This window comes from Leuciscus leuciscus (assembly GCF_965113295.1).
Source record: "Leuciscus leuciscus genome assembly, chromosome: 3".
Taxonomy (NCBI): domain Eukaryota; kingdom Metazoa; phylum Chordata; class Actinopteri; order Cypriniformes; family Leuciscidae; genus Leuciscus; species Leuciscus leuciscus.
The window spans coordinates 27,204,015-27,227,975 of NC_138727.1; the positions used below are offsets into that span (position 1 = coordinate 27,204,015).

The 23,961-nt window shown below is 37.6% G+C and overlaps 1 protein-coding gene across 2 annotated transcripts in view; it reads right to left on the reverse strand.

The window, feature by feature from the left end:
- lonrf2 (LON peptidase N-terminal domain and ring finger 2) overlaps positions 1-23,961 on the reverse strand; it is a 169,208-nt gene that overhangs the window by 14,044 nt on the left and 131,203 nt on the right. The window lies entirely within an intron of this gene.

A 23,961-nucleotide genomic window follows, 5' to 3' on the forward strand; every position in this document is an offset into this window, starting at 1 on the left:
AATTCTGCCACATAGATGCACTAAAAATGGAGAAGACTTGGAGCATGTGCATAAACCTTGTGCGCTGTATACAATAACAACAGGCTCAGTACCTTCTTTTTTCTTTTAGCAAGAACTTTATTGAACAATGTAAACAACCATAAATGGCCTGGTAAAAAATATGAAATGTCTTAATCAGACAACAGACAAGCATCATAGCATAAGAAAGAAAATATAAATAAAGTAGTAAAATAAAGACATAAAATACAAATACATTCAATAAAAAAATAAAATTAAAAAAAATAAGAGGCACAGTAGCTTCTGCAGCACGAACACAAGTTGTTGTTGCTGTTACGTGACGTAGCGGTGTCTGACTAGGGTCAACACGTGGGGTGATGACATCATCATTTCACAAAATATACGGATTGGCTGTACACACGAAAACGCAAGTGTGTCGTTTTCAGATTTATCCACTCTAGGGCCCGGTTAAAAAAAAAAGAAGCGGTTTCAGGCTTCCAAAACGCTGGATACATCTTGGCGAAACACCGATATGATACAACATTTTTACGTATACAGCTAAACGTGTCTCCGTGCGGACAAGGCCTTAGAGTTCTGTTTTTGATCTCTTTTCCCGTTCTGTTTATGTTTGTATTTCTTTGTTAATCTTCTAATCTGCCCCCTGACAATTTGTTTTCATGGTTACTAATTGATTTAGTTCTGTTCAGGTGTGTCTAGTTAATTTACCCGCTCTTGTTTGCTGTGTATTTAAGCCCCATGTTTAGTCCTGTTCAGGGTCTGTCGTCGTCTATGTGTAACTTTTCCTAGTTCCTGGTTGTTCTGTCCCTTGCTTTTTTAATCCTGAGTTACTGTTAGTTGGAGTTCATCATTAATAAAGACTGCTGCACTAAGATCCAGTTTCATCTCTGCTGCAACCAGGACAGTGACAGTATTTAATTGGACAGCAATATATTCCGTCATGTCTGGAAACTTCACAAATATGTCTTCAATTTCATTAGAAAACATTAAGGTAATGTTTAAAAATTGTAATCAGAGATCACATATTTCTTTAAAAATGGATTACAATTTTCTCCTCTTTTGGTGCTAATGATTTATTGACAATTGATATTAAACTTTGCATTTAAATTAGTATAAATTCAAGCTTTAATATATAAAGATTTTAAACACATTAAGCTTTACATGCTCTAGAGCAGAGATGCACCGATTATGATTTTTCAGGGCCAAGCAAATGGGCAGATTCCAACACCGGTTGCCAATTTTTTTTAACAAAATTTTAAGCTAATTTATTTGCTGTTTATTTTTTCTATAACATGTCAAACTGGTCTTTAAAAATATCTGTAGCCATTTGAAATTAGAGGAAACCACTGCATTTTAATCATAATCCAAACACAGATGCTACACACATGTAGCATGAACAGTTGTTTTTGATTAGATTGTATAATTACATGATTTAAATAAAAATAGATTTGTGAAATTATGCTACATAAGACACCTGCACAAAACAAAAACAGCAGATGGACTAAATGAAAATGCAAATTCACTCTCTGACAGTAGGTGACACTTATGGAACAGCAACGGTTTCTTAGGGTGCCGCTGTACACAAATCAGTGCTGTGCACTACTTTAGACAGAGATGAGAGGAAAAGACATGATGCAATGATCCATGTTCAGATCATGTTTGGTAGACGGTGTACATGATGTTTACAAAACAACCGGTTCCGATGACATTCTAACATGTTCCTGATAGGGAAGAGCTTGATATTGAAAATTAGTTCAGAAAAAGCCACAGAAGCCCTACGGAATGCAAAAGCTGCTTCCAAATCATCAGTTCTTATTCTCCTGGATCTGTCTACTGCCTTCGACACTGTGAATCATCAGATCCTTATGTTTATATTATCCCTCTCATCACTGGGCATCACAGGTACTCCTCTCCACTGGTTTGAATCCTATCTCACAGGTAGATCCTTCAGGGTCGCATGGAGAAGCGAGGTATCCAAAGCACATCAACTGACCACAGGGGTTCCTCAGGGTTCAGTTCTTGGACCCCTCCTCTTCTCCATTTACACCACATCACTGGGACACATCATACAGGCACATGGTTTCTCTTACCATTGCTATGCTGATGACACACAGCTCTTCCTCTCATTTCAACCAGATGATCCCACAGTAGCTGGACGCATTTCAAGCTGTCTGGCGTACATCTCAGCATGGATGAAGGAACATCACCTGTAGCTCAACCTGGCAAAGACTGAGCTTCTCGTCCTCCCTGCCAATGCGTCTCTACAGCACGACTTCACTATCAAGCTAGATTCATCATCAATCACCCCATCAAGGTTGGTCAGAAATCTTGGAGTAATATTTGATGACCAGCTGACCTTCACAGACCAAATTACAAAGACAGCTCAATCATGCAGGTTTGCACTGCACAACATCAGGAAGATCAGGCCTTTCCTAACTGAGCATGGAACACAACTTTCTCATCCAGGCCCTGGTCATTTCTAGGCTTGATTACTGCAATGCTCTTCTGGCTGGACTTCCATCATGTGCAACTAAACCTCTACAAATGATTCAGAATGCTGCAGCTCGTCTTGTCTTCAAAGAGCCCAAAAGGGCCCACGTCACTCCTCTGTTCATCTCTCTGCACCGGCTACCACTCGCTGCTCGCATCAAGTTCAAGGCATTGACGCTTGCTTAAAGATCTACCACAGGCTCAGCTCACTCCTACTTTCACTCGCTCCTACGAGTCTACATCCCTACCAGAACAAGAGATTAACACGGTTGCCAATAACGGTTCACAAAATTCACGGTTCGATACGATACACTTGTGTCACGGTCCGGTTTGGTACATTTTTGATAAAGCAAAAAGAAAGAAATGCCAGAGAAATTTCCTTGATTTAATTTTTTTATTCTTTTTTTTATTATTATTAAAACTAACATCATAAAGTATGATTTTTTTTTTTTACTTTGAGCAATTCTGGAGCTATAATTGACTCTTCTTAGGAGCATATAAAACGAAACAGCTCCTTGGAAAAATATTGTAGTAGTTATAAACAAAGGTTTATTTTAGTTCAGAATGATTAACATTTGAGGGCAGCAATTGTATTCATAATGTCAAAATAAAACCGACGTAATGTTACTTGAAGGCATTATAGCCACTATTCCTGCCAAACTTCTATGGTTGCAGTGAGTGTTACTACAGTAAATCCATGGTGAATGTTGCAGATCTGTGGACACTGGATAGTTTCATGCCACAATGTTTCTTCCTGGTTTCCACGTCAGCGCTGTTTGATCCGTTAATAACGGAGAAATGTGAATGTTTGTCACTAGATCTCGCAGCGATGTTATTAACGTTACTTCTGTTGCGAATTAAAATGCTTTCTTTGCTGGATCTCTTATTAGCGCTGTGTAGTAACAGTGTAGCATGATCAAGATCGGCTCGCGCTGCTTTGGTCCAAACTGATAAACGGTCCTTCAACCACACAATAACGAGCAGTTTCGTTCCGCTTGCATTACGTTTGCCATTTGATGTTGGACAATGTTGTGGTCGCGCCGGCGGATTATGAGCGCGCTCACCACGCGCAATGCGCCTACATTTGAAATAACGAGATTTTCTTTGATCGGGCCCAAAAAAAATCAAGCCCGACCCTACCCGAGCCCGTGCACATTGTGTCCAAGCCCGGCCCGGCCCGACACATTAACTGTAATTATGAGCCCGAGCCCGATTTAACCTGTTAAGCTGCAACCCCACTTTTGAAAACCCCCCAGAAATGACATACCCAAACTGAAACAGATACAGTTCATAAACCCTTTGCACTAAAAGCACAAGTATGATCTCATTTGAAAGCTGACACCTGGTAGTTTATTGTAAATGTAGAATTAATTATTGTCATAATGAATTTTTTTTTTAAATAGCTTCAAAGTTTTGTAAAGTTATTAGAAATTTATTTTTATGAAACATCTTCATGAAAATAAATTTGAAGTTGGCACTGTAGCTAAAGCCACATGAGTGACCATGTTATATTTAAAATCTGAAAATGATAAGTCTAAAACTCTGTATTTAGTTAAATGTTTTTCAAGATCATGTCAAATTACTTTATTTTGATTAGACTCTAAAAATGCTACTGATGTTTAGTCATCATCCAAGTCATCTATTCAGTCTATTGTCTCTATTGTTTTGTGGTGCAAACGAGCCCTATTCAGTCTCAGTCTCCCCCTGCACACATTCACACCTCTCCAGCCTGGTTATGGCTCTAAATATGCATATCTTTTGTCTGCATTATAGTTACTAACGACTGGCTATTCATAGGGTTTCAATCCCTAATTTATTTTATCAAAGTTCTCACTTACATTTGAAACTGTATCAAATGCACTAAAACATGTCAGTAAGCATTACTATTTAGAAAAAAAAATCATAAAAGAATAACTTCTAGGTGGCAGGTGCACCTGGGATAGCTAGCATGTTAGCTTAGCACACCATCAATACACAACCATTTATGAGATTAAAACCATGTTTGTGCTCCAAACTTACTTTATAACGCAAGTCGAGTGTTTTAAATAATCTTCTGTGATCTAATTTGGCTTAAAAAAAAAAAAAAAAAACAGACAGAAAATATATTATTTATAGTATTATGCACGATGATAAAGTCTATATCGATTAGCATTACATTATAAATATAATCTATTATTATAAAAATACCTGGCATTGCTTGAAGAACACAGGCAAATCAAATATCATTGCAATCATGTTTATTGTCTTCAAACCGTCTGTATCTGCATATTACAGCGATATCTGTTAGCTTTGTGTGTATCAGTGACCAGTCAGTGACGTCCTGGAATGTCACATGATTATGGCTCTTCTTCATGTTCCATATATGGAGTATTATTGTGCATATAGCGCCCTCAGGCTATTGGTATGAATTGAAAACACAGCACATCTCAGTAAGAAGCGCTTATAATGATTACATCGACGCATTTGGGTATAAATTCAATAAATATTATTCCTGTCTATAGAAATATGATGTGAATCTATGAGAATATATCAATATTTCTCCAAGTCTGCACATTTTTGAGCTAAAGCCCTGAGGGACGTTGTTTTGTTGTTCACTGTCATGACGACAGCACAGAGTTTTTTTTCTGAATGGACCAGCTGACGCTCATAATTCATATTAAAGATATCGACGCATTTTTTCATTTCATAACTCCTGACACAAATTAAGACATAACTGTCACTATAAGTTTCTCAGAATACAATAGTGGTCAAATACTGAAACTTAAGTCTTATATCTTTTTAATGATGTATAGTTTGTCAAGGTATAACATTTAATCTGATTAAAATTGTGTACATTTTAAAGATAAATTCATTAACCTGGTGCACTTTGAGTCACCCAAATCCACTGTTAAAAATAATTAATCCACCCGCAAAACGGTCCATATTCTTTGATTTAGATATCTGCATCTGATCATCACATTACAATTATTCAAATTAGTGTTAAGCATGATAATATGGTAACATATCACACTGAAGTAGGCTGATTTAAAATAAACATTTATTTAAAATAAAAGTTCTTCTTTTGGCAAAATTACATAATTCCTTAATAGCCTAAACAGAGGCTTTACTCCCTTCAAACTTAAGTTGTCAATGTTTCATTACATCACTGTTTGAAAACACTAATTTTATTAAATGTATGCTCCATCTTTCATTTCAAATTCTTAAATTTGATCAATATATTCAATTAAAATAATAAGACACTAGGCTGTTACCAATCAAATTAAATAATTTACATTGAAAAATTATAACTGTATTAAATTAGATTATATTAAATATTTTTGAATATACAAATAAGGAATGTTGAAAAGAATGATACTTTATGAAACTAAACCGCCAGTAGGAGGCGGCAGGTGACCGTCTTAATGAGCGAGTCATTCAGTCATTCATTCAAACGATTCGTTCAAATGGCTGATTTATTCAGAATGAGGCAGTTTATGAATGGGTAATTGAATCTTTGACTCAACCGATTCGTTCAAAACGCTGAATCATTCAGTAATGCAACAAGTGTTGCTGTGAGATGCGCTATGGTTCTGCTGTGATCTTTGTTTGGAACTATTTTCGCTGCTGAAACAGAACAAAAACAGTCATTGCGTCTAAAATGTAAGTTACTTAAAGTCCCTGTAAAGGCAATTCTAAAAAAAAATTCTAAACACATTAGAAATGTTAGAAATGTATTGCTAAAACATATTACAAAGACTGTGAACTGTGAAGTGCTGAATTGTGGAGTTAGACCGTTAAACAGTTTTTCACCATTGCTGTGTTCCGGATTTTTTGGGCGGGGCTAAAACGGGGGCTCGATGACGCACCGGAGCCCCTGAGATCCCGGACACGCCCCTACTTGATGACGCACTGGAGCCCCTGACGCTGGCCCCTCCCCTAAATAGAGCACAATCACATCAGTTTACCGATCGCGAGTTACTGTCAGTACTATTAGTTACTACAGCCTACAGTTTGCTAGCTAGCTATGCATTCGTCACGGAAATGCGTACTACCTGGATGCGATCACGTACAAAACAGATCGGTGTCCTTATTAAAATTTCCAAAAAACGATCATATCAAGAAGAGGTGGATTAATTTAGTGAAGAGTCGCCTTGATGGAGAGCTGAGGATCACCGCCAAAACCTGCCTCTGTAGTGATCATTTTACACGGGATAGTTTTATAAACTTTCGTCTGAGACAACTGGGATTCACTGATAGTCCGCTGTTACTGGTGAATGGGGCCGAACCGACTATCTCTCGCCTCGGTGTTCATACTCCCGTCGCGCCGACAACTGGTGCTATCGTCGGCAGTGCGTGCCCACCAATGAGTGTAAGTTGCCTTGTGTGCTTATGTTATAATTATAGTAGGTAGTCCAGGCTCGAACATGTATGGCTTTGTAAAAACAATTAAGCTGCTAGGAGCATCCATTCCGGCTGTAGCGGTGACAGACAGTTGAGTGTGGCGACGGCAGCTTTCCCGCGAGTGGGCGTGGTTTCAGCGCAGCCAGTGGACACGCCCCCAGCGTTTGAGAGCAGAGACAACTGCTCATTTTTTCAAGATTTTGATAGCTTATTTTATGTACTTGCCGGCTTTTTTTATCATTCAAATTTGGCTGGGTGGCTAATAACACATTTTTCTGTGGTGTGACAAACTCAGAACACATACTTAATTTTGACTTTACAGGGACTTTAATTTTAACTATTTGTTTATTGAACTGTTATGAAATCGGTTTCAATCTTGATGAGAAATAACTGCGCAAGCCTCAACAAGCCTATGTGGATTAGCATTGCATTATAAATATACTTTGTTCTGTTTACTGTCTTCATATTTAATAAGTCAAAGCATTTCTATATTATTTTTATTCAGTTACAGTGATAGCCTTTGTCCATATTAGAGATTTCTGGAATGTGTAATTCATGTGTTTCTCTAGTGTAGTGTATTGAAAGTGTTCCTTTCTAATGATTTACAGTTATAGGTTGCCTGCTTTTTTCCCATAAAATAAAAGTTTTCTGTATTATTCTTTTAATTACTATATTAATTAATTTATTCTTAAATATTTCATACATTTTTAATAATAAAATAGTGTAATTATTTTTTAAATATCTTTATCTACTACTAATAATCATCATAATAATTATAAGTCATATTGATATAAGCACAAACTTTTGGGGACAAATTGTGCAGCCCTACAAGTAGGCACAACGAACCTGGTGTTCTTTACTCTTTTATTATTATTTTTTTTTTTATGAGAAAAATTTCAGAGATTTTCCCCCCTAAATCGTTGCTCATAAATGGTAAATGGACTGCATTTATATAGCGCTTTCACAGACCAATGGCCACCAAAGCGCTTTACATATAGCCTCACATTCACTCACTCATTCATACACTGACGGCGGTGTCAGCCATGCAAGGAGCAGTTGGGGTTAGGTGTCTTGCTCATGGACACCTCGACACTTGGTCAGGTGGAACCGGGGATTGAACCACCAACCTTCTGGTTTGTAGACAACCTACATGAACCACTGAGCCACTGCCGCCCATGCCGCCCTAATTCGTTGCTCATGATATCAGCATGTTCACAGTTGTTTTGTTGTTGTTTTTTTTCCATTTGCTTACTTTACATGAAACTGGCTTTATATGAAACGTATGAATATCCACATTTTTCTAAAGGTGATTTAATGTAATAAGCTGATGAAATCTGATTTACTGCTGGCAGCCGTGTTTTTTTAATGTATTCGAGTCATATTAGAGGATATGTAAGGACGTCCACCAAAGATGATAAATACCAATTTTCAACATAGGGATTTTCAGTTTCAACTAAGGATTTATGGGCCTATTTACACCTGGTGAGTTCATGCGTTTTCTCTGATCATGAAAAGACCAGGTGTAAATGCCCGTCTGAAACACTTTAGAGACTGATTTAAATCCGATCGCTCAAACCAATTCAGAAGGTTGTTTGAGACGCATTTCAGACTAAACTGGAAGTGAAAAAAGTTTTTTGAATTTAGTTTTTTTCCATGTCATCACACTGTTTAGAGCACAATAAACAAATGGCAAAAAAAAACATTTTAGAAAAATAATATTTTATTCATACGTTATGCTATGTCCTCTGTAGTGGACGCCAGGACTAAGTTGTTTAACCCTCTGAGGTTGAGAAACGCGCCGACGCGTTTTGCTGGATTTTTTTCACATAGCAGCAACATAAACTTAAATTACTCCGTCATTTATGGTTATACAGAAAAAAGAAATATAAAAAATAATCTGTGATATTTCTACTTTTGTATGTGTCCACTTACAATCAAATCAAAACATTGTGCTTTTGTAAAATAAAGAAAATAAACAGGGTGTGCGTTCTGCCTCTCCGTCGCAGTGAACTTTTTTTTCTTGAGCACGTCTATAAACTGAAACAAAACTCAGCGAATACTTCTCACACATTTATGAGCCATATACCTTTATACACATTTAAGTGTGTACTTTTAAATGATCGGATTCAAACTGAAAAATATTCTCTGTTTAAGTAATTTGTATAAAACCAACAGGATGTCCAGTATCTCAAACGCTTGCTAATTACTTTTTAATTCGACACGCCCACTCGCGCAAAAGAGACTCACATGCAAATCTCCACATGGGACGCGAACGCCCTCGTTACCTCAAACACAAAACACCAAAACACTTCACAAGTCTCTGCTTTTCGTCGAGTTTGGAAGACACGTCTGAGCTTACATTGGATTTACCCCCAGAAGAAGAAGAACGCGATTTGAAGACAAGAAAGATGTAAGGTAAGAAATTCTTACTTATTAGTTTATGGTATTGTTGCATAAACGTCACATTGCAGTTGAACTGTTGCTAGACAGCCTATATGGTGAATATTATACTATTTAGACCCGTGTTTCCTGTTAAATACTGTTTGTGGATATCTGCTCAAACATAGATATGTATAACCATAATGTTTAATATTTTGGAGCGCGAAGGCGTTTGAATGTATCATATTTTGGAGCGCGCTGTGGGTTTGAATGTATCATATTTTGGAGCGCGCTGTGGGTTTTAATGCATCATATTTTGGAGCGCGATTGCGTTTGAAAGGAAAAATGCACCAAACATTAGGCTTTATGTTTTTACTATTATCTCATTTCATATCATCATAACGAATGGAAACATTTGAAGTAACATATGATAATCAATATATTTTTCTCTAGCGTAGTTGTTCTTGAAATCTTTTGGAAGATTTAATTTATTGTTATTATTATTTTATGCAGCACTGCGTAGCCTATGCCTACAAGGCACAACAAACCTGGTGTTCATTATATATTGTTGGAAACGTGTGTGTGTTGTAGCAGGATTTGTGAATTTTAATAGGTATTGCGAACCTACAAATACACTTCCAAACACATATGCACGCACACACATACATAGAAGTCCAAAGCGCAGAGGACGGAAAGGACGCAAGAATACCCATATATGGGAAACAGAGATATCAGCGAAAACCCCCGTCTGAAGCAAGAGACGATTGATGTTGCAAGGCTCAGTCATGAGACTGAGTTCCTCTGGAAAAAACCCAAGAAACTGTATTAGAACAATGTAACCCAGTTCCGTATAAATATGACTGCATTTTGACTGTACGTTGCTGCATTTTTGATTTTGATGTCGATTGCATCCCTAGAGAGAAATCAAATCTCTTCTAGTTTAAATCTAGCTGAATTTCGTTTGGTTTAATTTTGCTCTGCTGTATTATTGTAACTTGAGAAACCTCGGATGAGAACAAGTTCGTATTTACTCCAATTGCTTGAACTGCATCAAGGTAATTAGCCTTTGTAATATTCACTCATACAGGACTGCCCTGTTGAGATTGAATAAGCTGAAGTTTTATAACCTGTAACATTTTCTTTTTAATTTGCTACGAGTTTTAATTTTGTGTAACCAGTGTTTTAATCTTTTGTATAAATAAATTTTTATTTCTAAAAGACAATCACTGTTAAGTTTTTACTTCAGCTATTACAAACAGTTCTAAAAAGCAATAGACAGAGCAATTTATTGATCCTTTTCTAAAACAAAGAAAACAAGGATTCCAAGAGAAGTTCTGCTGGATGGTAAGCATGATTTTTATTCATATGTCTAGTAAATGATGTTTATTATTGTTTCCTGGGAGTGTAGGGACTACACCTAGATTTACTGGTATAAATTATAACAAGCTAATGAGGGAGTTATATCTATTCTGACCTGACAGCAAAAGACCACCTAGACACAGTGATACCAGGGGTTATTCAGGAAAGTGAGAGTAATACCAGATCTCACCACATGGGGGCTCGTCCGGGATTGGGTCAATGTCTAATTGCCCAATAAAACCCACAAGAACCTAAGGGAACAATAGTTTTCAAAAAACTAAGACAACGGCTAAATCCAAATGCAAAACAATGTCTCCTTAGTGCTTTGAGGAAGTTACTGAAACAGTTATTTCCTCCTAACCTCAGTAAATATCTCGGGGACGCCTGAGATAAGATTGTTGGTTGGGCACGACAGAGGTAACAAGAGATCTCAGAGGCAGCGCTGTAGGACCATAGAGTACCTAAACTAGAAACCTCATATAAAGAGATTGTTACCAAAAAAGAGCCTCAGAGGAGTGTACAGATTCACACAGTCATGGAAAAAATAACCAACATTACTTTGCTATCGCAAGACCAATTAAATAAAAAATTAAAAGATGCAGGGCTTGTAGGTAATGAGGAATTACTGGCTACTGATGATACATTATATACTTCTAATGAAGCTGGATTAAGTAAATTAGTCCAGGTAGTAGGCCATAAAAGTAGAAGTAAAAAGGTTACCGTTGAAATTGGGGATAGTGATATTACTGTACCAATAATTAAAGGGACCGACATAAGAGTTACCAGGAACGGTGTTCCTGACCCAGACGCTTTAATCACGGCTGACTCCCCCACCCCTTCAGAATACACTGACAGGGAGGGAGCGGCTGGAAGTGACTATGGTCATGTAGGTTTAAACTTTGACATGACGACGGTAGAGACGGGAGCTGTTCCTAAACGTAAAAATATATTAGCCGGATTCAGTCCCCTGATAACAGGGGAAGAAACATGGGAAAAAGAAAAGACAGGTTTTAGGCCCTATAAAACATATACAGATAGAAAAAACAAAGAAAGGTATCAAATAAAAGTAGATGAAGAGTCAGAAGGAAGCTCGAGTTCAGAGTATACTGAGGATGAGGAAATACCTCGAAGAAAGATTGTTAATTACAAAAAATCTAGAAGTCAATCTCGCGAGAGGCGAAGTAGCTCTCATCAGAGAGAACATGACAGGCTGGGAGGAAGAACATTTTTGACATGTCCTGGTCTCATTTTTGCTCCCAGAGATTCACAGTTATCAGCTGTAAAGGGAGCGATGCAGAAAATAGTGAAACTAGCTTGCGGACCTACTCCAGATGAAATTCTGGATATGCCCGGAACTAGTTCTAAGGCAAAATTAGATATGCTGGCAGAACAGCTAGACTGCATGCAAAAATCTTTGTGTTACTTGTTATTAGGCGAACAGAAAAAAGAAAAACAGGAACCAACAGTTAATGATGTGTGGAAACTCAGAGAAGCCACACACCAGGAAGCACCACCTAATAAAGAAAAAGCGCCCAGAAAACAACAAAAGTCAAATCAGGGCGATAACTTAAATAAAAGAACTATCAAAAAGGATAGTAATGAGAAATATGATCAAAGGGAGGTTAAAAAAGAGGAACCTTCTGATTCTGTGTCTGAGTCTGAGAGGTCAGAGCCTGACACAGAGGGGGAGAGTGACAGTCAGGAAGTGCCCTCTCTGATTAGCACACAGATAGATCTGTCTCTAGTAGCGGCCGTTGCACGGCAGGAAAGAGAAAGAAAAGAGGGGACATCTAAAAAAGAAATGACTCCTAAGCCCAGGCGTGGTCCATCGAGACAGGCCAAGGGTGATGGCATTACTACAATTCAGATGTTACAGAATATGAGATTTCCAGGTGCAAAGGATGATAAAATGCTAAAAGCAAAAATGGTAGCAGATTTAGGAAAATCCATAAATGCTACTAAATCACTGATAGGGCAAATGATTAAATTCCATACAGGATTATCTTTAAAGCTAGAAATCCTAAATGCCCATCATGCACAAGTCTTAGGGACAGATGAGGAAGAGGAATTTAGAGAAGAAGTAGAATCAGTAAAAGCTACAGGTCTGTGGCCTTATATTTCTTATAAAGCCAGCGAAGGCTGGACCGAGCTGGAAATGGTAGCCAAATTGAAGAAACTAGCTCCTGAACTGCCGGGCTGCCAGGTGATAGCAAGCTGGGGATCAGAGACTGATTGGACAGAGCTATCTAAATTTGCAGCTAGATATGACAGAGAATGCAAAAGAAGGAAGAAGTTGAAAGAAACACAAGGTCAATTCAAAAGCAGACCAGCAGAGGGGGTTAGGGTCAAACCAAAGACTGATTTCAAGAAGTTTAACCCAAAATCCAGTGAGGGGAATAAAATGAAACCTCAGAGAAATGATTTTACGAGGAGTATAGATAAGAAATTTAAACCACAGACCAGAATAGTGCAGAATAGAAAGCCGGAAAGAAATAACAAATATATTGAACCAGAAGACTGGGCAAAAATGAACGAAGAACAGAGAAAAGCCCATATCGAAAAGAGGAACAAAAAAGCAGAACCAAGACAAGAAAGGACACGCACTGTCAAAACCAATAGAACAGAGAGAGAGAAAAAACAATAGGACATAAAAGCTCCAGGAAAAGCGACCATTGCCTCTAGTTTAGTGGAAGAATCAAAAGACCAAGAATTTTTTATTAATTATAATGGTATCAGATTTCTTTTAGATACGGGAGCTGAGGTAACGACAGTAACAAAATTACCCGAAGGGGCAGTTAAGTTAAAAGGAAAATACCGGGTTTTTGGTTTTAGTAATGAAATGAAGCCAGTAACCAGAGATAGGTATTATTGGCAGGGTTTACATTGCATATTAGACAGCTCGAATTTGATGTGTCTAAAGGATGCCATTCTTATCAAAGAGATGAATGAAAAGATTACTGATTCTGACAAAATAATTAGATGGCTTAAACCGGTCGACCTGGAGTCAGAAATGAATAGGGTTATAAACGAGACCCTATTACCAAAAGTAGAGCTGAGAAAATTGTTGGAAAAATATAAAAATCATTATGCAAAAAGCAAAAATGATTGCGGAAAATTGTCCGACAAATATGAACATACCATTGTAGGTGGAATTCCAGCACCACAGAGGCAATACCCTCTAAATAAAGCAGCATATAAAGAAATAGGAGTAACAATAAATGAATTATTGGAAAAAGGGGTAATAAGTATAGGAGAAAATTGTCCTACTAATTCCCCGATTCAGGGCGTGGCCAAGGGGGATGGTTCTTGGCGTTTAGTTTGTAATTACAAGGCTTTGAATAAATTAACGGTACCGGATACCAGGTATTTAATAAATGCGCGGGACGCGACAAACGGTTTGAATGGTGGCAAGATATTGTCTAAAATCGACTTAGCTAATGGTTTTTGGTCAATACCACTAGCAAAGGAAAGTCGAGGGCGGACCGCCTTTACCTATGAGGGCAGACAATTCGTCTTCAACCGTTTAGCTCAGGGATTACGCAATGCTCCAAACGTATTTCAGGCTTCGATTCTAGAGATTTTACAGGAATTGCCGATTACGGTTTATGTTGACGACGTTTTAATAGCCACTCAGACAGTGGACGAACATATGAAGGTGTTGGCAGAAACGTTAAAAAGACTGACAGATGCAGGTTTTCTTTTGAACTTGAAGAAATTAGAGTTGGGAAAAGAAAAGGTTGACTTCCTAGGGTTTGAAATATCAGGTGAGGACCGAGGTATAGCTAAATCAACCCAGGAAAAATTAATTGAATTATAAAATAAAACTATAACGAACTTGAGAGAATTACAAAGTCTCTTAGGAAGATTAAATTTTGTAAGAGATTTAATACCTGGTTATAGTGCTAAAGCGAAACTGCTGTATAAAGCCACTTCAGGAGAAGATTTTAAGTGGAACGAAAACCTTGAGAAAATCAAATGTGAAATCATAGAAATGGCTTTAAATTCTGGGAGGATCATCAGAAGAGATCCTGACAAAAACCTTATAGTCAAAATTGATAACACACCCGAAGAAATGGAAGTTGTGTTATTCAATGAAGGTAATAGTAAAAGCCCAGTGATGTTTATCTCTCATGAAAAACCAGCTACTCAGAGGAAACAAGAGAATTTGTCTGCAGTAGATATATTAGCCACGGTAGCGAGAAATTTGCTAATCATTAAATCATTGGCTGCAGAACGATCTATAATAGTCATTGCCAAAAGTGAAGGTATTGAATTATTGGCCAGGGAAGCGAAGAATTTAGTGAATGAAAATAAGCGTGTTCACACTTTTACCTGGTCAAAATGGACTAAATTAATCAGTGACAATCAGATAGAATTTAGACATGAAAAAACTCCGAAAAAGGAGAAAAAGACTTTGATTAACCCAGCACATTTGTGCTACTTTACTGACGGAAGCTCAGAGAAAGGACAAACGTGGTGGGGTTTTCTGGTGAAATTGAGAGGTAAAATAATCCACAGAGAAAAGGGAAGGTTAGAGGATGACAAAAGTGCTCAGGAAGCTGAAGTTACTGCAGTTGCTAAGGCGTTATCGCACATGAGAACTAATAATCACGTTAGGTGTTTATTAATCACAGATAGCGAATACACGTATTTAGGATTGATTGAACACCTGGATAGGTGGGAACTTAATAGTTTCAATAACGCTAAAGGCAAACCGTTAGCACAGGCAGAATTGTGGAAGAGCATAAGTGAAAATTACAAGGTTGTGAAACCTAAAGTATTGCATCAATCAAGCCACACAGTTCAGACAACGCCTGCAGCAGTTGGAAATAAGGAAATTGACCAATACATACGCATACGTGCGATTACTAAACAGAGTGAAGGGGACTTGCTGCAGAAACTGCATGATGAGCTGTTTCACCCTTCAACAACATATCTTGCGAAATACTGTCAGCAGATGGGCCTACACATTCAGAACTTGAAGACTAATTATCAAAAGATTAAGCTTAACTGTCCTGATTGTAGGAAAGTGATGACCAGTATATATCATGATTTTGGAAAAATCAAAACTGATAAGGAGAATGTTGAAATAAGTGCAGACTTCGCTGGGCCTCTTTTTCCGAAGACAAAGAGGAAGAACGTTTATTTCTTAATTATTGTGGACAATTGCTCTAACTTTATACAACTTTATCCATGTCAGCAAGCAACAAGTGCAGTTGTAGTAGACAGCCTAAAGACTTGGATTAGATACCGTGGAACGCCACAACGTCTGAGAGGGGATAATGCGCATAATTTAACCGGTCGTGAAGTAGAAACCTTCTGCAAAGAGCAGGGTATTACTTTAATTAAGTCGGTTAAGTACGAAGCGTCCAGCAATGGCTGCGCGGAACGGGCTATCAAATCGGCTAAACAGTGGTTTGTCAAGAATCAAGGCCTAGGTGAGTGGGATACTTTAATTAATGAATGCACCCATTTCCTTAATTATAGGGTCACGAAGACCAATAGAACTTGTGAACCAGCCGACACAAGCAAAAACCCGTTCACGGTAGGAGATAAAGTATTTATCTTATTAAAGCAAAAACAGGGACGTTTCCGTAGCAAAACGGGGACTGAGGACAAAGTAGTTGAATTAACTTCAAATACTACTGTTAGATTAGAAGCTAACGGGATTTGGTCCATCAGAAAGCTTGTGAAAAGCAAAGATTAATTTGTTGAACATGAGTAAGGTATACAGGCCAAAAGTAAGTTTCCAGACGGACGCTAAGTGTCCAGCAGAGGGCACTGTTGTAGTGTGTAAAGACTTTAGTGACTCTTTCTTAGTAAAGATATGGCATAAAGACTGTGTTACAGGAACTGCAACAACCCGAAGGAAACCTACTGACTGTGTGATCTGTGGCAAACAGGATATTTGTCAACTCCTCTGGGAAGGACCTAGGGAGGTCAGAGAAAGTCAGCATTGGCTTAGAAGCCAAATGACTATTATGCCAAAATGGTTTTGTTCGGACAGGTCCGTAGGATCGTGTTCACTGGGAGATGTAAGCATTTGTGGATCGTGCCGGTTGTCCAGACAACGTTGGTCAGTCTGGCAATATGAATTAACCACGGGAAATTGTGGTTGTAAGACATGCATAGACTGTAAGATACAGTTGAGTCTCAGAGGTCAAGAGTGTAAATGTACTCTAGACAACCAAGGACAACTGAATAAGTGTCCAAGGTGCAAGTTAATGTTAAGAAAACGATGGTTAAAAATTACCAGTTTAAAGGAAGTTTGGCAGTCTAGAAAAACTGAGACAAGTCTAGGCTGCTTAATTGATGATAAAATTATGAATAACTGGGAAGTGAATCCCTTGGCTTTGGTCTGTAATACAGAGAAAGCCTTCCTTTGGGAAAGGCTGTTAAGTTCTGGTGGCCCAATGCCATTGGATTCTGATCCATTGTTGAAAAATAGTGTTTTGGATAAAACGCTGTCAAGGGATACTGACCTGAACCGTTGGAAAACGGTGGTGAGGGATCCATTTTATGACAATGGTTGCTCAATTCAGTTTAAAGAGGAAGGAATGTATAAGGAATCAAATGTGCATGACTTACTTGTTGAATTGATGACCAAAATGTCCTTTCAGGAGGAATTTCCTATATATATGCCTAGAGAATATAGTCATTTTATAAGGGAAACCTCGTTGACTGTCAGAGCAAGGTCACAACAGACCTTCTTAGGGACAGTTAGAATTAAAGTTAAGCTTGATTCACAAAGGAAAAGTGAATTTTGGCAGGTGAAAGTTTTTATCACCACCACCTCTGATTACCTAGGCATAGGCAAATCAATAGAGGGGGTTAAAGTTGAAAGGATGAACATCAAAAAGCCTAACAAACTGAGCAGAATGTCCGCATGGCTAAAAGGGCAGATAGGGAAAGCTTAGGAGGTTTTTTTGTGCATCTATATCTTTTTGTGTTTTTCAGCAACAGTATGGTGAAACGAGGAAGCAGACTAAGGAGGAAGTATCAGGAGTTACTTCGTGTTCGAAGTGAAGTAGGACTGTTCCTGTTAGCCCTACAGATGGTTCTGGTAGTATGTCTCCTTATAGTTGGTTTTGGAATCACAGTAGAAAATCAAACAAATGAGGTAGGAGTAGCCTCCTGTTCTGTTGTTGAGAAACTTGTACCAAAAATATGTTACAATCAAACTGTGAATTTTGATGGTACTATATATGGTCCAAAAATGATAAAGAATATGTTTAAAGGATTTATAAAAGATATAGACAAGTCATTCTGGAACTGCACAGGTACTAAGCGTAGGAGTGCCACAAAAGGACCTAAGCTTTATGGAAACAAGATTGTTAATAATAAAACTAGGTTACGATGGAATTACTTGAAAGGATATAATCAGACACATGTCAAATTACAGGGCCTTAAGTATAATCTTTCGGATGTCTTTAATTTGACGTCTACCATGGTTGTATATAGATTATGGAATAGTCCAATTCTACAGATCACGAAAATGGATGATTGGGATTGTTTGACTAAAACTGTTGTCCCAATAGTGAAGAGATCTTGGCTGGGAAAGGATAGTTCTGAAACATCTATTGCCATGACAATAAATGATAAAAGAAAGAGCAGAGGGCGGAGTGGAAGATCCGCTTCAGACGGCTCTAAATATTTGATAAGTAAGAATACATGGAATAATATGGATAATCGGAACCCAGTGCAAAAAGGCTATTGGCCTAAGGGCCTAAACCCGTATGTATTGATAATTGGTGTATACAAAAATAGACCTAAACCAGCTTATGTGGAATTAGAATGGGTGACATGTGAGAAGCTCATTATGCCCATTGAAATGTGCGAAAATCACAAGAAATGTCCGTTTCTGAAGAAAAATAAATTCCTAAGTGATATACCTGAGAATCAGTTTTGGTATGACATTGATAAACATTGTATGTCTGCTTATGAGACGACATCTGCATGGGTGTGTTATTTGAATGACACCTCGATATGGGATGATAAAGTTTTTGAGCAGCATGGTGCTAACATTATTAAGCTGTGGCATGAATGGATGGGATTACAGGACCCAGATCATGACATGGTGAAAGCAGAAGGTCAACGTATGACATGGACCATTAATGACACCTTGTGGGCAAACGGGGTAGGAGGCAGTAGACTCCATCCAGTGACTTTAAATTATAGCCCTAGGCCTGGATTGTCGTTAGAGCTGGCGAACCATTCGGGTATTATGGAATATATTTTAAATAATATTACTGAACAGCAATATAGATCGGCTATTGTTCTGTATTGTATGGGCTGGTCTAGTATTCTCCGAGTTACCCATACCAATCAAGGCATCTGGAAGAACCATAGTGATGCAAGTAATAAGGGGACTTTGAGGTGGATTGGCCTATCAAACTTTTTATATAGAGAATGGGACGTTTTTCCGGTTGCGATGGGTCTAGATAAGACCAGCAATCATACGATAACGTGGAGGTCATTTAATAATCATAAAGCTAATGAAGACATATTCCCAATAACATTTTACTATAGACGTAATAGAACTGTGGGACTTAACAGTCACAATATAGCGCACGGGTATTGGAGTACTAAGTATTACATACCAATGATGAAACCATCAGAACTGAGATATGGTAATTTTAGGGTAATGATGTCCTCGTCAAAATTTGATATTAAAACATCTCAACCGTTCTCACGAAATAGCCTGAGGCCGGAGATTTTGGATAATGATCAAGGGAAGATTAGATCAAGTTCATGGAATTTTGGTTTGGGCAGGTTTGAATTTAGACGAGATGAGGATGTCAAATATTTATGGTTCCCAGGTAAAGAGCAGTATTGTAGCTCTGAGATGTTTGACTCATGGAAAGTCAAAACTCCAGGAACAAGGTTTAGTCCTAATATATCTTGGATGCATGAGGAAGAACATATATTTTGTACTTTTAAAGATCTAATGAGAATAGGGGCTACGAGGGTTGGTAGCACTAAAGCTTGGTACGACATTAGTTCTATAACTAGTGCGGCTCCATTGATGATGATTGCACAGAATCAGGTCATGAAAAAATGCGCTCTAGCCAGGCTGGTTAATAGCGAATCTGAATTAAAAGGATTTTTCTTTCCAATCGATGATTTTATCGAGGGTTTTTCCGTTGGACCGGCATGGGTGTACGTAGCAGATCTAAGTGCCCAATTAATTAAACCGAATAGGGGGGATATTTTTACGGTATATTGGAAAATTCAGAAAAAAGCTATTTTATGGGTTGTAGATAATGTGAAGGATTTTGCGGTCTCTGTTTGGGACCTAATAGTACAATATGGATACTACATAAAAATAGTGATTATCTGCTTAACAATTATCATAGTAATAATTGTCATATTAGTAATGGTGTTTAAATCGACAAAACTGGGGCTGGTGTGCAGGAAACTTTCGAAAGTGTCTGTTTCAGCAAAAACCAGTGAGGAGCAGGAAGGCCTAACTTCCTCAAACAGCAAGTGAGCTGGAGACGGAGGTGTGACCTATATAGCGAGAGGGGCTATAAGGAGGTCTGTGGGAGTGACAAGATTACAGAACTTGACGGTTGCAGACGGAACCTCGGGCCTTTTCAATTCAAAATTTTTGAGAAATAGTACTTGGGATGATGGCAGGCAATAGCACCAATTCTACATGGCGTTGCGTCGAATCTCCAAAGGAGATTGTGAGTATTATCTCTGTAAATTTTTGGTTGATTTCCTATTGGCTTACTGGAATATTGACCAGTCGCATGCCAGAACAAATAGTCTTGATGTGCTTAAGCCTGACCTTATATAATGTTCTTAATGACTTTTCATTAGTGTTAATTTTAATTTCCCAATTACTTCGAAGTTCTCGTTATATTAAAATTTTTGGCTTTAAGGGAATTATCGCAGTTATGATATTTGCCGTGGCCATCGCTGTGTATAACTTAACACAGTGCTATATTAAAATGATTTGGCTTAAATATGTTGGTTTGGGACTGGCATTCCTTACCTACACGTTTTTGGTTATCATTAGCTATAGAAGGAATACAGTTTTAAGACCGCTAGTGATTAAGCTAGCTGTACTTTATTTTATTGTTTTATTAATGGCGGGGACTTCCAAAAAAGTGAACGAACCAAAGTTATTTTTTCTGGGTATCCTGGTTGGGATCAATGATTATTCATTAATGTTTAAGTTTTTAGACAGATGTAGAAAATAAGTTGTTGGTTCTATAGACCATATAGGATTAGGGGTTCATTTACTTTGAGTTGATTTTTGTTTTGATTTGTTGATCAATCACCATTTTATTTTGTTTACTTTCTTGCATGGATGATTGACAATATGGGGGAAATGATTCCTAATTATGATCTTGTTTTAAGTTGATCTGATCTTATGATTTTGTCTTGCTTTGGCAGACAAGTTGAAAAAAAAAAAATGGAATTTTTTTTTTTTATTATTAATTTTTTTTCACGATGATAATTTTGTTTTATGTTCATTATTATTATTATTAAAAAAAAAAAAAAAAAAAAAAATTAATTATTATGAAATTTTTTTTTTTTGGTTTATTCTCTTTCGTTTATAATTTCAAATGAAAGTTACAGAAAGGCAACTTAGTGCCATTTTACTTGATTTTAGATTATTTCAAATTTTTTATGGTTTGATTTATTAATCTGTGTTTGTATTTTCTTTTATTTTTATTGAAGATAAAAAGGGAAATATTAAGTTTTATATGTGGTTACTTAGTATTTTATGAGAATTTTGGGGTTACTGTGCCTAAGAGGTAATAACAACAGTTGATTCGCGATTGTTTTATTCTGTGTTATTGCTATAGGGTCCAGGAGACAGGAGACTTGCCAACGGATGTGGGATGTATAAAGTGTGTGATGAATGTTTAGAGGTTAAATGTTACCCGTTGAAAATTGAAGCATACAAACGGGATTGTTTTGAGTTTAAGAACTTCTGTCAATCATGCATACTTTCCAAGGGTTATTACATGGCCGAAATGAAAACATTTGCTTTTTATGATCGAGGGGCTGACTTTACTGGTCCAGGCTGCACTCATTACTTAACCTATGATGCAATGAGATTTATCATTGCGATGAAATGGCTGATCATCGATTTAGATGACGCACTTGAACTACTAATTGGGAACAGGGAACGTGTGACCAAGACTACGTGCTGTGTTGACATTCAGACCTACCTATGGAAAAATAAGGTGGTCTCGGGGTTTTGTACTAAACAAGCACGTGCTAACGGGCGATTTGTTTATGCAAATGTGATTGATCCATTAGATTTGTCTTCACCGCCTGACACAAGCCCGGTGGGAGCTGAGAGTGTTGGACGAGAGCTTGGCGGACAGTGGTTCCGAGCTGGCTCTGTACTCAGAGGATCTGGTGAAATTGGATCAGGCCCCGAGACACCGGGACTCGTTCAGGTGGAAACCTGTGTCCCAGCGGTGGTTCCGCAGAAGCATGGAGAGTCTGTTGACCCAGCACGGGAGAGTGACGATGGGTTTCTTCCATCGGGAAAGTCAATTAGTATTTAGGTTTCATGAGTGTTGCTTAGACTTCATTATTCCAACGCAATTTGTTTTTAAAGTTAAAATTGATGAACTGGATGTGATTTACCCTAGGAATTTTCTTAGAGAGCAGCATAATGGAATTGACAGGAGGATTGTACATGAAAGTGCCATTGTACGTTCGAGAGGGGGTGTAGCAGGATTTGTGAATTTTAATAGGTATTGCGAACCTACAAATACACTTCCAAACACATATGCACGCACACACATACATAGAAGTCCAAAGCGCAGAGGACGGAAAGGACGCAAGAATACCCATATATGGGAAACAGAGATATCAGCGAAAACCCCCGTCTGAAGCAAGAGACGATTGATGTTGCAAGGCTCAGTCATGAGACTGAGTTCCTCTGGAAAAAACCCAAGAAACTGTATTAGAACAATGTAACCCAGTTCCGTATAAATATGACTGCATTTTGACTGTACGTTGCTGCATTTTTGATTTTGATGTCGATTGCATCCCTAGAGAGAAATCAAATCTCTTCTAGTTTAAATCTAGCTGAATTTCGTTTGGTTTAATTTTGCTCTGCTGTATTATTGTAACTTGAGAAACCTCGGATGAGAACAAGTTCGTATTTACTCCAATTGCTTGAACTGCATCAAGGTAATTAGCCTTTGTAATATTCACTCATACAGGACTGCCCTGTTGAGATTGAATAAGCTGAAGTTTTATAACCTGTAACATTTTCTTTTTAATTTGCTACGAGTTTTAATTTTGTGTAACCAGTGTTTTAATCTTTTGTATAAATAAATTTTTATTTCTAAAAGACAATCACTGTTAAGTTTTTACTTCAGCTATTACAAACAGTTCTAAAAAGCAATAGACAGAGCAATTTATTGATCCTTTTCTAAAACAAAGAAAACAAGGATTCCAAGAGAAGTTCTGCTGGATGGTAAGCATGATTTTTATTCATATGTCTAGTAAATGATGTTTATTATTGTTTCCTGGGAGTGTAGGGACTACACCTAGATTTACTGGTATAAATTATAACAAGCTAATGAGGGAGTTATATCTATTCTGACCTGACAGCAAAAGACCACCTAGACACAGTGATACCAGGGGTTATTCAGGAAAGTGAGAGTAATACCAGATCTCACCACAGTGTGTATTCTGAGAATTTTAAAAAGAAATTTTAACCAGAAAAATCTAAAATCTATTCCCAAAATCGTGCAGCCCTATAGTTTCTCTTGATATCAGTATATTCACAGTTTTTTCTTTTTTTCTTTTCTTTCAGGGACCAGATGCAACTGAGTCCTGCTGACTTCAACATTCACATGAGTCTCTGTACATGAACATGGTAAAGTGAAAATCAAACACCTTGGAAATGAAAGGTATGTACAATGTTTTTAGGAATGGCACAAAGGTCTCTGTCTTTGGATCATAGTTTTCAATGTGCTCTTTTGTCATTTGTATTTTTGGATTGTGTTGTGTTGTAAATAAATCCAAACAATCTAAAAGCCATTCTTTTTTAAATCTCCTCATTCTTTGTGCAAGGTTGCTCTGAATGACAGGGCCTGATCGCTCCTAATAGGGCAGTTAGGGGAGTGTCTTTGTCTTTCTCAGGTGTTAAAAGCTTACATATTCATGAGATGATCACGCCTCTTCGCATATGGCTTTGTCACACAAAACACGTCTTAGAAATTTTAAATCGATATATTGTCTTATCTGAATGAGCAGTCAGGGTGATTTTCACATAGTTTTGGAGCAAATATTCTAGGCTATGTCATACAATTTTCAAAAGTATTGTGAAGAAATAATCAGTATGGGTTTCAT